At 46.5% G+C, this 13,628-nt stretch overlaps 2 long non-coding RNA genes across 2 annotated transcripts; one reads left to right on the top strand and one right to left on the bottom strand.

The window, feature by feature from the left end:
- Window positions 1-6,867: 6,867 nt before the first annotated feature.
- On the bottom strand, window positions 6,868-7,619 carry LOC142249278 (uncharacterized). The gene is made up of 3 exons (XR_012725021.1): window positions 7,505-7,619; window positions 7,367-7,424; window positions 6,868-6,955 (listed from the first exon to the last, which is right to left on the bottom strand). It is a non-coding gene; the product is annotated as an uncharacterized LOC142249278 (long non-coding RNA).
- Window positions 7,620-11,582: 3,963 nt separating this feature from the next.
- Window positions 11,583-12,333, top strand: LOC142249277 (uncharacterized). Its single transcript, XR_012725020.1, has 3 exons — window positions 11,583-11,697; window positions 11,778-11,835; window positions 12,246-12,333. It is a non-coding gene; the product is annotated as an uncharacterized LOC142249277 (long non-coding RNA).
- Window positions 12,334-13,628: the final 1,295 nt, after the last annotated feature.

Genomic DNA, 13,628 nt, shown 5'->3' with positions numbered 1-13,628 from the left:
CCCCGAAACAACTGTCTGTGGATGGATACCTGGCCTTGGTATTTCCATTGTCATATCTTTCAACTTGTCAAAGAGTTGGATAATGACTAAAAGGGCTACTTAATATGGTGCTTATGGTGGTCTCCTAAAAAGAGCCACGCCTTGGCTAGGTCCTTCCCGGAGGGATATCTGGATATTTTCTGTGTCGAGACTCCTAACAGAGGCTCCACGGCCTTTTTTTTATTTAGATTTTTAGTTTAGTTGATGCTTTGCTGGCTGAAGGGCCAAGGATCTGTGCTGTGGGCAGGTCCTGGTGCCTGTGTATGGACTATGGGACATTAAAGATCAGCTGCTATGTGGGATTGTGTTGTCTCATCCATGCTACTGGATTTAAGGAACTCATCTAAGGACTGTTGTTGCATTTTCCTTGGGGTTGGATTGCTGGCTGGCGCTCCTGGATCTGTTTTCTTTGTGTGGACTCATTGTGGACTCTAAAGAACCATTTGGATATTGGATTTTTTATGCTCCCTGCCTCAATTAAACTTGTTGGATTGTTCATCGGCCTGGTGTCTCTGTCTGCTCTCTTGCATACCCTTTCACATGCTCCACGTCATCATTCATTGCTTTCAATTGTATCGGCAACTGCGATGCCGATACAATTTAAAGTGCAATCCTCGGCAAGGGGGAGGCCGGTGACAGCGCAGACACCGGGCCCCCCTGAGTAGCGGTGACTTGTCCTGCCACTGCGAGTGGGCCCCCCTGGCAGCCCAGGGCCCCGGCATTTGACCGGGTTTGCCGGGTGCTGATGCGGGCCCTGGTTCTGGGCTACAGAACTGGCATCAAAGTCAAGTAACTCCAGTCTGTCTTAAATAAGTGGGTTATTGTGAAGATTTTGACTTGTGCAGATTTGTACAAAATTATGAAGGGGATTTGGATGCACCAAAGTGAAAAGGAATCCTAAATAGAGATCAACGAACCTCTAGAGGCTCGAGTTCGGTTTGGTTCGTCGAACGGAGGCCGCGTTCGAGTTCGGTTCGGCGAACCGTTCGACGAACCTCTCGAACCTCATTGAAAACAATGGGAGGCAATCACAAAGACATAAAAACACCTAGAAAACACCCTCAAAGGTGTCCGAAAGGTGACAAACAACTCCCAAGACAACACAAACACATGGGAAAGTGACAAGGACAAATACTCATGCGAAAACTAAACAACTGGACGAGGAAAAAGAGGAGGAGACACAGATATATGAATATATGCAAGTGAACATCGATGTCATTACTGTGCAACTTGAGCCTTGCTCATTCTAGGCTTCCGATCTGGATAAATTGCCTGAGCTCGCCACTTACGCCTTGTGGATCTTATCGTGTCCGGTGTCTCTCGGAATGTGTATTCAGTGCTGCTGGGGGTGTGCTGACAGAAAAGCGCACGCATCTGTCCACTGACAATGTGGACATACTGCAGGGCATTGCGGCCGATGCCACTGCCCCTGACTTCTGAGCCCCTCGCTATGTCCCCCAAGGTCACCTCTCCCTCCTCCCCACTGTGCAATGCCCCCCGCTGCCCCCTTCCCTGCTGGGACCTCCCCCAGGTCATATAAGCAGCCTCCGGAGTCCCTCCTTTCTCTTACCACAATCTGCCTTTAGGGTGAGCATCGCCTATGGACCCCCTGGAAGCAGCGGTAAGAGAAAGGATCGGACAGGAGGGAGCCGAATGGCTTGCCTCCCTTGTGGGCATCAGCTCCCTCCTGCCGGTTCCCAGCAGCGGTGGGCGCAGGTCTTCCAGACCCTCCCGTCCACTGCAGCGTCTAAGCCCCTCAATAGACCCCAGGCACAGGGCGGCCCGGTCCAGAAAGTCCGGTCCTCTCTCACCTCCGGCCCATGAACCCACCGTTCCCCTGCCAGCGCGGGCGCCACCACCACTGCCACTGCCACCGCCACCGCCACGCAACGCACCTCCCCCCAGGCATGGTGCTTCCCCCCGGATGACGCAGCTCCTATGTGACTCACCGTTACATGCGGTGTCACATCCTGTAAGCATGGCTGCCGCGTCACTTCCTGTGACGCGGCGACCATGTGACTATACGTCACTTCCGGTTTTCGGAGCCCAAACCGGAAGTGACGTCAGTAAAAGGAAAAGCGGCAAATTTAAAGGGAAATGCAGCCATGAACAAACATGCTTTATAACTGCATTTCTGGCTTAGCATTTGCATTCATTACAAAGCGGACGTGGTGGTCTGCAGCAGCCTCCCACCCACCCTCTAGCCAGCAATCTCCACTGCCCCCTTATCTCTCATCATCAGCCAGGCCACATTATGGGAGCATCAGAAAGCAGAAGCTCTTCAGCTGAGGGATCTGCACACTCTGACTCGCACCAGGAATGCAGGGACTACCATGGGCACCTTCCCCAAGCTGACCCTGACAAGAACATGGAGTACCATGGAGAGGAGGATCCATCTTTACCCCTGACACCACCATGCTCCCACCTACAGCTACAACAGTGGGAAATCCAAGGTACCCCACCTTTACATTTACCCCCCCTGCACCCCCTGCTGACCTCTGCAATCCATCCATCGCCCATCCTGCCAGTAAGCCAACCGCAGGTAGAAACAAGGCACTCGTCACGCATGGGGTCAGCCGAGCCAAGATCGTCAGCTCGCCATCGCAGACCCCATAGGGGGTCATAATCACAGAACATCGCCGTCCACTTCCCGCAGCAGGAGCCGGGATAGCCACGAACGTCACTGCCGGCGCTCACGGCACAATCACCATGCCCGTTCGTCCAACCGCAGCAAGAGGTCATCCCGCAGGAGACACCACACACCATCCAGCACTGCGTCATCCGACTCTCGCCGCAGCCGCTCACTAAGCGGCTCTCCAACGAAGGCCATTGCAGGTATCAAGGACTCTGCAAATACAAGCACGAGTGCTCATCGTGCGGGGGCAATCACACCTCCTCCAAATGCGACAAGCAACCAGCCAGGCATCACGCAAAAAATGCACCACCAGGTCCCAAGGACTCCAGTGAACGTGCATGAGATGGAGCCATGGCTCGTACGTTACCCCAATAAGGCTGCGGCCGACACCATCAGAGACGGTTTCACCCATGGTTTCTTTATCCCCTTTATTTTCTCCTCAGAACCAACCTTCGCCCCCAACCTAAAATCTGCTCGGGACCTATCACAGGTCCTGGAGAACAAACTACTCAAGATAGTGGCGCTAGCCCGCGTAGCAGGCCCATTCACTAATTTACCATTCCCAAACCTTCGCGTTTCACCCCTAGGGGTAGTGCCTAAGAAAGAAAAGGGTGAATTTCACCTCATACACCACTTGTCCTTCCCGGCTGGGAGGTCAGTGAATGACGGCATCCCCACAGAGGACTCAGCAGTGTCCTATGTGTCTTTTGACAAAGCAGTCACACTTGTGCGTAAAGCGGGGCAAGGAGCATTAATGGCTAAATCGGACATACCGTCCGCCTTTCGCCTGCTATCAGTGCACCCCGATTGTCACCACCTGCTAGGGTGCTATTTCAACAAAAAATTCTTTTATGACATGTGTCTTCCCATAGGTTGCTCCATATCCTGCTCTCACTTCGAGCTCTTCAGCTCTTTCCTGGAATGGGTGATTAAGGACGTGGCAAAGAACAAATCGGTCACCCATTATTTAGATGATTTCCTGTTTGTTGGCCCCGCCAACTCGGAAACATGCGCTACCGCGTTAAACTCCTTCCAGGCATTAGCGGACAAGTTTGGGGTTCCGCTGTCGGCCGAAAAAACAGTTGGCCCTCTAACCTGCCTTTCCTTTTTGGGAATCGAAATAGACTCAACTAATATGATGTTTCGGTTACGACTGGAAAAGGTCCAAAAAACCACATCGCGCATTGACGGGTTCTGCGCGGTTCGCAAGGTAACCCTGGCGCAAATGCAATCTCTATTAGGACTGCTCGCCTTCGCCTGTAGAGTCATGCCCATGGGAAAGGTCTTTTCCTGGAGGCTTTGCCTGGCCACTAGGGGCATAGCTGCCCCCCACCACAAGATTCGCATCACCAGTGCCCTACGCGAGGACCTGGGTGTATGGAGGTCCATTTTAGCCACTTACAATGGACGCACGTGTTTCCAGGAAAAGGAGGTTTCTAGCTCAGACATATCTCTATTTTCGGATGCTGCCCGGTCCACCGGATTCAGAGTTTTCCTTGGTCCCAATTGGTGCAAAACCTTATAGTCTTCACTACTTTTTCATAAAATTAAATTTTTATTAAATAATAAATCACAGACATACATAAACACTTGAATAAAAAGTGAGGAGGAAGCGAAGAGACAATATCCCTATCCTGTTTCCTTCCTACACTACGGGGGTCAGCGTCCTAGGTCAATGACGCCCCCGTTCAACGACGACTAGGTCCCTATATTGAGCCCTCCCTATGATAGATATAGTGCACCCCCTTCTGGTAGATTGAATTCCCAGAGTATTATCACCACGGTGAGAAGAAAGTGCACAGTCCGGGGTGACTTATATGTTGCTGATAGTACAGCAATGATTATGGGGTGGGGCTTAGGGATCGTCTATGATTTGTCAAATCTTCCTGGACATTTATATAAAAAAAGAAAGGGATGGTAGTTTACAAACTACCCTATATAGGAAGCCCAGCACTACAAATAACTTTCTCCAATGGAATAGTCACCATCCCATCAATTTGATAAAAGGAATACCTAAAGGTCAGTTCCTCAGAGTACGTAGCAACTGCTCAGACGATCAAGAGTTCAAAAGGCAGGCATCCCAACTTAGCAAAAGATTTCTGGATAGGGGATACCCTGAGAGAGTGGTTCACCAAGCCTTCAGTTTTGCGGCAAGTAGAGATAGACATGAATTACTCAACACTAAAAACAAGGAAGAACTAGGAGGTAAAACCAGATTAGTTGGGACATTCAATGACCAAAATACTCAGGTCATGAAAATTCTTAGAAAATATTGGGGAATCCTTAAACAGGATCCCGATATTAAGGACAATATTCTCCCCCATCCCTCGGTGACCTTCCGCAGAGGCCGTAACTTAAAGGACCATGTGGTGAAAAGCCACTATGAGGCCCCGGAGAACGCTGGGAGCACGTGGTTAACGACACGTGACAATGGAACCTTTAAATGTGGAGCCTGCAAATTTTGCAGGTTCATCTTACCATCAAGAGAGTTCCAAAGTGCCAAAACGGGGAGAACATATAAGAATAGGAGCTTTGCCAACTGCCGTACCCAAGGGGTCATATACCTATTCAGTTGCGGATGCCCCAAAAACTATATAGGGAAAACTAAAAGACAGTTTAGGGTCCAGATAGGTGAACATCTTGGTGACATCCGCAATCAGCGGGATACACCTATAGCACGACACATTAATATGGTACATGCAGGCAAGACGGATGATAATAAGTTTTCATCTATTGAGACAGTACCAGAACCTGTAAGAAAAGGGGACTGGAATACCCTCCTTCTACAGAGAGAAGCAAGGTGGATCTTCTGGATGGCCTCGGTACATCCAGATGGCCTTAATGAACATATTAGCTACATGCCCTTCATCTAGACAAATATTACCTAGCCACCCAACCTTGGAATATTAGGTCTGTAGTAGACAACTTCTTTTATTATAATAACTCTAAAAACCAGTTAGAGCCATGGATAATAAAATATGCTGTTATCAGATTCAGATAATAACATACATAAATGAATGTGTTCTTATTCCTTGTTACCAAAGTAAGTAGCCCCCAGTACACTGTCACGTTATTCCTAATTTTAGAGCTTTCACACTGGGTCTTCGCTTATGTATTATCCTATAACCCTCCTTAAATGTATCTCTTATAGTAGAATGTAAGCTCCTATACTTAATATATTGTTATTAATTCCACTGGACTTGGTGCATACTGCCACCGTCAGCGTGAGCAGACTTAGTTAATATTTGATCTGCACCGCAGCCGCGTTGATACTGCGCATGCGCTGGTCTCTAGCGCTATGTTACTGACCAAGTGCACTACTGCGCATGCGTCAACACGGAACGCGAAACCCTTATAGTGACTAGGAACTAGTATCACTGGCTCTGGGGAGGCGATTATGAGATGCACCTTACCTGACCACGTGATCGGCAAGTAAAGCACCTCCCCTCAGTACCCAGCAAAGGGAAAGACGAATTGTAACGTCATTTCCGGTTCCTTTCCATTACGGCGCCAACTGCTCCTTTAAAAACTGGGAGCTGCCTCAGTAATGGCTCTGCTGTATGCCAGTTCTGGACCTATACTCCATGCGGACGGATGTAAGGTAGGATCCAGATTCCTTGAGGGTTAGAGCGCACGATTCAGAATACTTAAGGAATCCTTTTCTTTCCATCATTAGATACCTGGGTTGCTGTGGTCACTACTGCATGACAAAACGGTTGCTCCATTTGGGGTCAGCAACCAGGTATGCCCTTACTCTTTATACATTTAAAGGATATGCATGATGATATAGGGTTAATGTAGAATCATCTTGTATTTAGGACTTGGGCTCTTTATACCTTGAACCCTGACTATCTATGGAGGTTGGTCCCTCTGTGGGATGAAATTCACCACCCTTATACATCCTTAAGGTATTCTCCTCCCTAAACCAATGACATATAGTGTGATGTGGGTCGAGATATATAGTAAATGGTTTCTTTGGGCCCCTGACAGGTCGTTTGGTTCTCTGATTCTGGTGGCCGTAACAACTGTCATATCCAACACAATACGTCTGAAGTGACAATAAAATACAGAAAAGTCCGGCTGCAACTGCTACAGATAGGTGCTATCGGGTAATAAATTAGTAACAAGTAAAGGGGAACCCGAGCACTCAATAAGAGAGGAGAGGAAAATTTGAATGCAAGTGTTTTTATTCACAACCGACAAAAATTGCAAAATGTGAACCCTGACACAAAAGCAACAAACCAACGTTTCGGTTTATCAGACCTTTCTCAAGGTAGTTGCCTGTGGAGGTAAAAGTACACCGTGAGTATATATATACAAGTGTGACAGACAGCAATATATACAAATATACATTTATACACCTATATACAGGATATGTACATACTTATAATAGAGACGCAGAGGTATAGCCGTCAGGGTAGAGGGTAAGTGGAGGGCGTCACATTCAGCATTAAGCGGTATCTGGCAGTTTAGAAATAATATGCATAAGAAGAAGCACCACAATGCAATATGAGGAAGTCAGGACACTGTCCGCTGGATGATACAGATGGCAATAGAATCATGTAATAATAGGTACATAGGAACATTAAATTCCTCATTGAAGATGGCACAAGTACATCAGTTAAGTACATATATGCATGACCATTTTACATGGAAAGAGATAGTAGTAATCAAGGTAGCAGAACTACATACCAGAATGGTGGTGATGTGAGGATTAAACACAGAGGCAGAGGAGGAGAGGAGAAGACGCCTGGAAGGAAAGTCACAAGCATTAGAGAATGTTAAGCAGAGATAGTGAGAGGTCCACAGGAGGTGGATGCACTGGGTTACCTGCTCATAGAGGACCATATAGTGCTGGAACAGCGGTGGCAGTGGTGATGGCAGCGTGGGTGTACTGGGCTGGGGAGCACCATTATAAGGAGAACGCTGAGTGGAGCGTCACTTCCGGTTTGGACGGGCGCAATGCATGGTGGGAAAGTGTCCACTGCACATGTGCGTGATGTCAGCAGTGCTGGGCGGGCGCTGGGAGGGGCTGGGCACATGAGCACTGGGTCTGACAGGAACAGGGACATGTCAGTCATGTCGAGGGGTGTGAGCATGACGTCAGTAGTGTGGGATGAACAATAGGCAGGGTCCTCTGTCTTTTCGTTCAATGATGAACAGACAGCTTCTATCCTTGCTAAGGTAACAGCCAGGACCCAGTTCCTTACGATACCCTCTGAGGAGTTCAGTTCCAGGGACTACCTCAGGGAGTTGAAGAGGAACGCGGCCCTTGAACTACATTCAGTAACACTTGCTGAGTATCACAGGGCTCAAAGAATACCGAGAGGCCTGAGGGTCTCCCTTAGGCCCACTCTGTTTTCTGAGAACCCGGATTACTGCAAGTCTTTTGAGGCTATCTTCAACAAATGCTCTTTTGACATTATTTTATTAACAATCGACTACTTGCAAAAAGAACTAGACACTGTAGACACAAACATCAAGGGTATTGAAGACCAATTGGCACAAATTCTCAACGCCACTGCTCTTGAGGAGCTCAAGACAAAATATAGCACCACTCTGACGGAGTTCAGCGAATCTCTACAGATACGGAAACGCGATAAGTTTCTACGCGATCAGGAAGATTACAATAAAAAAAGAGTTTACAAATGGCAAGCTTCTTTTCCCTCCAGAAACTACAGACATACTGGCAGTTTCAGTGCAGGCTCCGACAGCGAATTGAGCACATCTGGGCATCTCCCTTTTTTAGGACAAAAACGGACCAAAAGAGACCGACGAGGAGGGGCAGACACCGGCCCCGGACGACAGAACAGAGTAACGACACGGTCCCAGGTAGGGAAAACATTGTGTTTAACATTTCCAACTACACCCTCACTCCAACAGAAACCAATGTCCTACAAAAGGGTCTCTCATTCTGCCCTATCCCTTCCTTCAACACATTCCATCTCGAACAGGAATTTAATCGTTTTTATAGAAATGTCCGCCTTAAAGCACATTTCCTGGGCAAGACACCTGTTGCTCCATAGACCACCTCTGCGGCCACTATACCCTCTAGTCCACCTGATTTTACCCTAACTGGACTTAATCTGAAGATACCCAGTACTTTCCAGCCGCCACGCCATTACCACCCGGCCGAAACTTTCATAGATCTAGTTTCCATTGACATACAACAGGTCATCTCTGACATTAAAAAAGGTAGTTTCCATCTAAAAAACAACATGTCTCCTGATGAACGCAAGGCTCTCATTTCACTCAAACAAAATGAAAGCATTATTATTAAACCGGCAGACAAGGGTGGTGCTATAGTTGTACTTGATAAGAAGTACTACATCAGTGAAATCAAGGAGCAACTCAGCGATACCAATACATATTGCCTTCTATCACAAGACCCTACCTCTGCTTTTGCGTCAGCCATACGTACCAAAATTAAGACCTACCAGCAAAATTCCATCATCGACAGTAAACTTGCAGATTTTCTCATCAACAACCACCCCATCATCCCAGTCTTCTATACACTACCCAAAATACACAAGAATCTCTCATTCCCTCCCGGCCGCCCCATTGTCGCATCAACTGACTCGATTCTTTCACCCTTATCTATCACTTTGGAAAAAATACTGTCACCCCACATCCCCAAAATCCAGTCTCACCTGAAGGACACTGGGCATTTTTTGTCCATCCTCAAATCCATTTCTCATATTCCTGATAATAGCCTGTTAGTAACACTAGATGTATCGAACTTATACACAAGCATCGATCATACAGAGGGACTCATGGCAGTGGACAATTTCCTACATCGTCACACTGATTTTTCAGACCCCAAGAGGAACTTTTGCCTCGACCTCCTTGATGAGGTCCTCACAAAAAACGTTTTCCTCTTTGGGGACCAATTTTTCTTACAGCGTAGGGGGACCGCGATGGGTTCGAATGTCGCGCCCCCCTACGCTAATATTTTCATGGACTACTTTGAGAATCACTTTGTTTACACCCACCCCCAATATGATAACTCGGTTATGATTTGGAAAAGGTTATCGATGATATATTTTTCATATGGACCAATGACACAATGTCCCTCGAATCCTTTTTCGCAGACATCAATTCTGCTATGGCTAACATTTCTTTCACTCTCCACCATGACAGTAGCTCCATCCATTTCCTGGACACTACTGTTATTATTAATACTGATCGCTCTCTGTCCACCGATCTCTATGTCAAGCCAACAGATAGGAACAGTCTCCTACTTTATACCAGCTGCCATCCTAAGCATATCAAAAGGTGCACACTCCACACTCACAACACTGCCGAGTTGACAGAATTGTCTCAGATTCCATAGTAAGGGATGTACGACACACAGAGATGAACCTGAAATTTCACAATAGGGGATATCCCCCCTACATGAAACCTGCTGCACAAATCACGCAGACATCAGGCTCTCAAAAAATCCCCTTCGTGAACACCTTCCATCCCTTTTCTCCACTTATCAAAACTGCTATCTTGAAACACTGGCCTCTCCTACACCAGGCTTACCCCTCCATTCCCGAATTCCAAAACAAGCCACTATTCTGCTTCAAGCGTCCCCCCAATTTAAGGGACTCATTAGTACATGCAGACATTGGCCCATCCAAACCACCTATCCGGCAAATTTTCCTATCCACCAGCCGGAAGGGGACATTCCCTTGTCTTCATTGCTTACAATGTTCTCACGTTACCAAAGGGGATCATTTCACCCACCCACGTACTGGCAGGAGATATCCCATTCGGGGATACTTTACGTGTGACTCCAATTACGTAGTGTATCTAATCAAGTGCCCGTGCGGTCTCGGGTATGTTGGGGAGACCACCCAGCATATCCGAGACCGCATCAGCAAGCACAAATCGACAATTCGATGCAAACAGACTATTCTGCCTATCCCTGCACATTTCATCACTACTGGTCATTCAATTTCACAACTGAGATTTCAGGTGCTTGAACATGTCTGCCCCCCCAGACGAGGAGGTAATCGCATCCAATTACTACGTGAGAGGGAATCATATTGGATTCATACCCTCCAAACCTTGGAACCCCATGGCCTCAACCGAGAATATGAGGTTCATGTCTAGTTCTCTGACTATCTCCACGACTCATTATTACATACGTTGTGCTATGCGTGCATTTTTCCAAATTGCAACCTTTATAAGATTGATTACGCTGTAGTTGTATGTTTGTTTTTCCCCTATCAATCATTTTTTACTATGTATTGATACTGACGCCTGTACTTGCTTCCTTTTCTCCTTCTAGGTATCCTAGTATCCTTTCTCCTTCACTCACAGGCCACTATAGCACTCTTCTGCACATTTGGGCCTCCTGACAGGTAACTATACTCCATCCAGTACACTGAGTGTATCCTTAGCCCTCCCAGTGGATACAGATCGCAGCCTCTAGCATGTTCACATTCACACACTCCTGCTCAGTGCCTATGTTCCCCCTCCTGTATCTCTTACTCATACACCACTTATATTCCCATATCCATATTAGGCCCTCTATGTGCTCACACTATACCACTGCTGCCACATCCATACCATGCTTATTACACACTTACATTACTGACACATCCATGCCTCTAACAGACTTTAGGATTTTGCCTGTAGTCTCTTCTTACGTCAGCCCTACATTATGCCCACACCTCTTTTTATGATGGACACATCCCTTATCCTATCATACTCAGCGCTCAGTGTCCTGACCCTGCCTATCGTTCATCCCACACTACTGACGTCATGCTCACACCCCTCGACATGACTGACATGTCCCTGTTCCTGTCAGACCCAGTGCTCATGTGCCCAGCCCCTCCCAGCGCCCGCCCAGCACTGCTGACATCACGCACATGTGCAGTGGACACTTTCCCACCATGCATTGCGCCCGTCCAAACCGGAAGTGACGCTCCACTCAGCGTTCTCCTTATAATGGTGCTCCCCAGCCCAGTACACCCACGCTGCCATCACCACTGCCACCGCTGTTCCAGCACTATATGGTCCTCTATGAGCAGGTAACCCAGTGCATCCACCTCCTGTGGACCTCTCACTATCTCTGCTTAACATTCTCTAATGCTTGTGACTTTCCTTCCAGGCGTCTTCTCCTCTCCTCCTCTGCCTCTGTGTTTAATCCTCACATCACCACCATTCTGGTATGTAGTTCTGCTACCTTGATTACTACTATCTCTTTCCATGTAAAATGGTCATGCATATATGTACTTAACTGATGTACTTGTGCCATCTTCAATGAGGAATATAATGTTCCTATGTACCTATTATTACATGATTCTATTGCCATCTGTATCATCCAGCGGACAGTGTCCTGACTTCCTCATATTGCATTGTGGTGCTTCTTCTTATGCATATTATTTCTAAACTGCCAGATACCGCTTAATGCTGAATGTGACGCCCTCCATTACCCTCTACCCTGACGGCTATACCTCTGCGTCTCTATTATAAGTATGTACATATCCTGTATATAGGTGTATAAATGTATATTTGTATATATTGCTGTCTGTCACACTTGTATATATATACTCACAGTGTACTTTTACCTCCACAGGCAACTACCTTGAGAAAGGTCTGATAAACCGAAACGTTGGTTTGTTGCTTTTGTGTCAGGGTTCACATTTTGCAATTTTTGTCGGTTGTGAATAAAAACACTTGCATTCAAATTTTCCTCTCCTCTCTTATTGAGTGCTCGGGTTCCCCATTACTTGAAGTGACAATAAAGCTGATTTGGGCTCATATACAATAAGGTAATTTATGAGCCCTTTCTCATGTATGGAGAATCACCACTGTGTACCCACCATAGGAGTATATACAGATAGTATATCCCTTTAAGACATATTTCAGTATCCTTGCCTACTATCGCCCTTATAAGGATGCTTGTCTCATGGATAATGATATGAGACAGGACAAGATATAGAATTATCCAATACATTGAATGATCTGTATATATATACACAGGTGATTATCATCCTGATGAGATACCAGATGGATCCTAGGATCACAATATCCTTGTCACTAGCCCACTGATCAATAGGACCATACTCACTCCGGTCAGTATAGATATAAATACAGTGCAGCTTACTGTGGTTACTGCACATATAGGTAACAAGGATTTTTGTGTGTTTTTGCATGTTACAGATATCTAAATAAGGAGTTTATCAAGAAATTGTCCTTAAGCCCCTGATGAGCCCTACACTACTAAGGTGTTAATGGGCGAAACGCGTCGCGCACTTTTGAAACTGTGGGCACTCCTGTTTAAAGAATTGTGTGTCTCAAATATGCCTTTAAATTGAGCACACCAATTATGTGCTGAGTACCTTTTGAACAGCATATTTATTTAAACTGTGCTTTACAACTACTTCTCTGAGCACACTGACAGATTTGACAAATCATAGACGACCCCTAAGACCCACCCCATAATCATTGCTGTACTATCAGCAATATATAAGTCACCCCGGACTGTGCACTGTCTTCTCACCGTGGTGATAATACTCTGGGAATTCAATCTACCAGAAGGGGGTGCACTATATCTATCATAGGGAGGGCTCAATATAGGGACCTAGTCGTCGTTGAACGGGGGCGTCATTGACCTAGGACGCCGACCCCCGTAGTGTAGGAAGGAAACAGGATAGGGATATTGTCTCTTCGCTTCCTCCTCACTTTTTATTCAAGTGTTTATGTATGTCTGTGATTGATTATTTAATAAAAATTTAATTTTATGAAAAAGTAGTGAAGACTATAAGGTTTTGAATCAATATCTACTTTATATGACTAATTTTGGTATATAATTTATCCCAATTGGTGAGCTAGTCGCTGGCCCAACAAATGGCACTTGTCAGGCTGGACTAAAAACATCACATTACTCGAGCTGTTCCCTATGATAGTAGCTACGGATCTTTGGGCAGAACAGCTGGTGAACAAATGAATCTGCTTC

The sequence above is a fragment of the Anomaloglossus baeobatrachus genome, chromosome 8 (assembly GCF_048569485.1).
Source record: "Anomaloglossus baeobatrachus isolate aAnoBae1 chromosome 8, aAnoBae1.hap1, whole genome shotgun sequence".
Lineage (NCBI taxonomy): Eukaryota > Metazoa > Chordata > Amphibia > Anura > Aromobatidae > Anomaloglossus > Anomaloglossus baeobatrachus.
The sequence above is the reverse complement of the archived record's forward strand: the minus strand, read 5'-3'. Positions and strand labels throughout refer to the sequence as shown.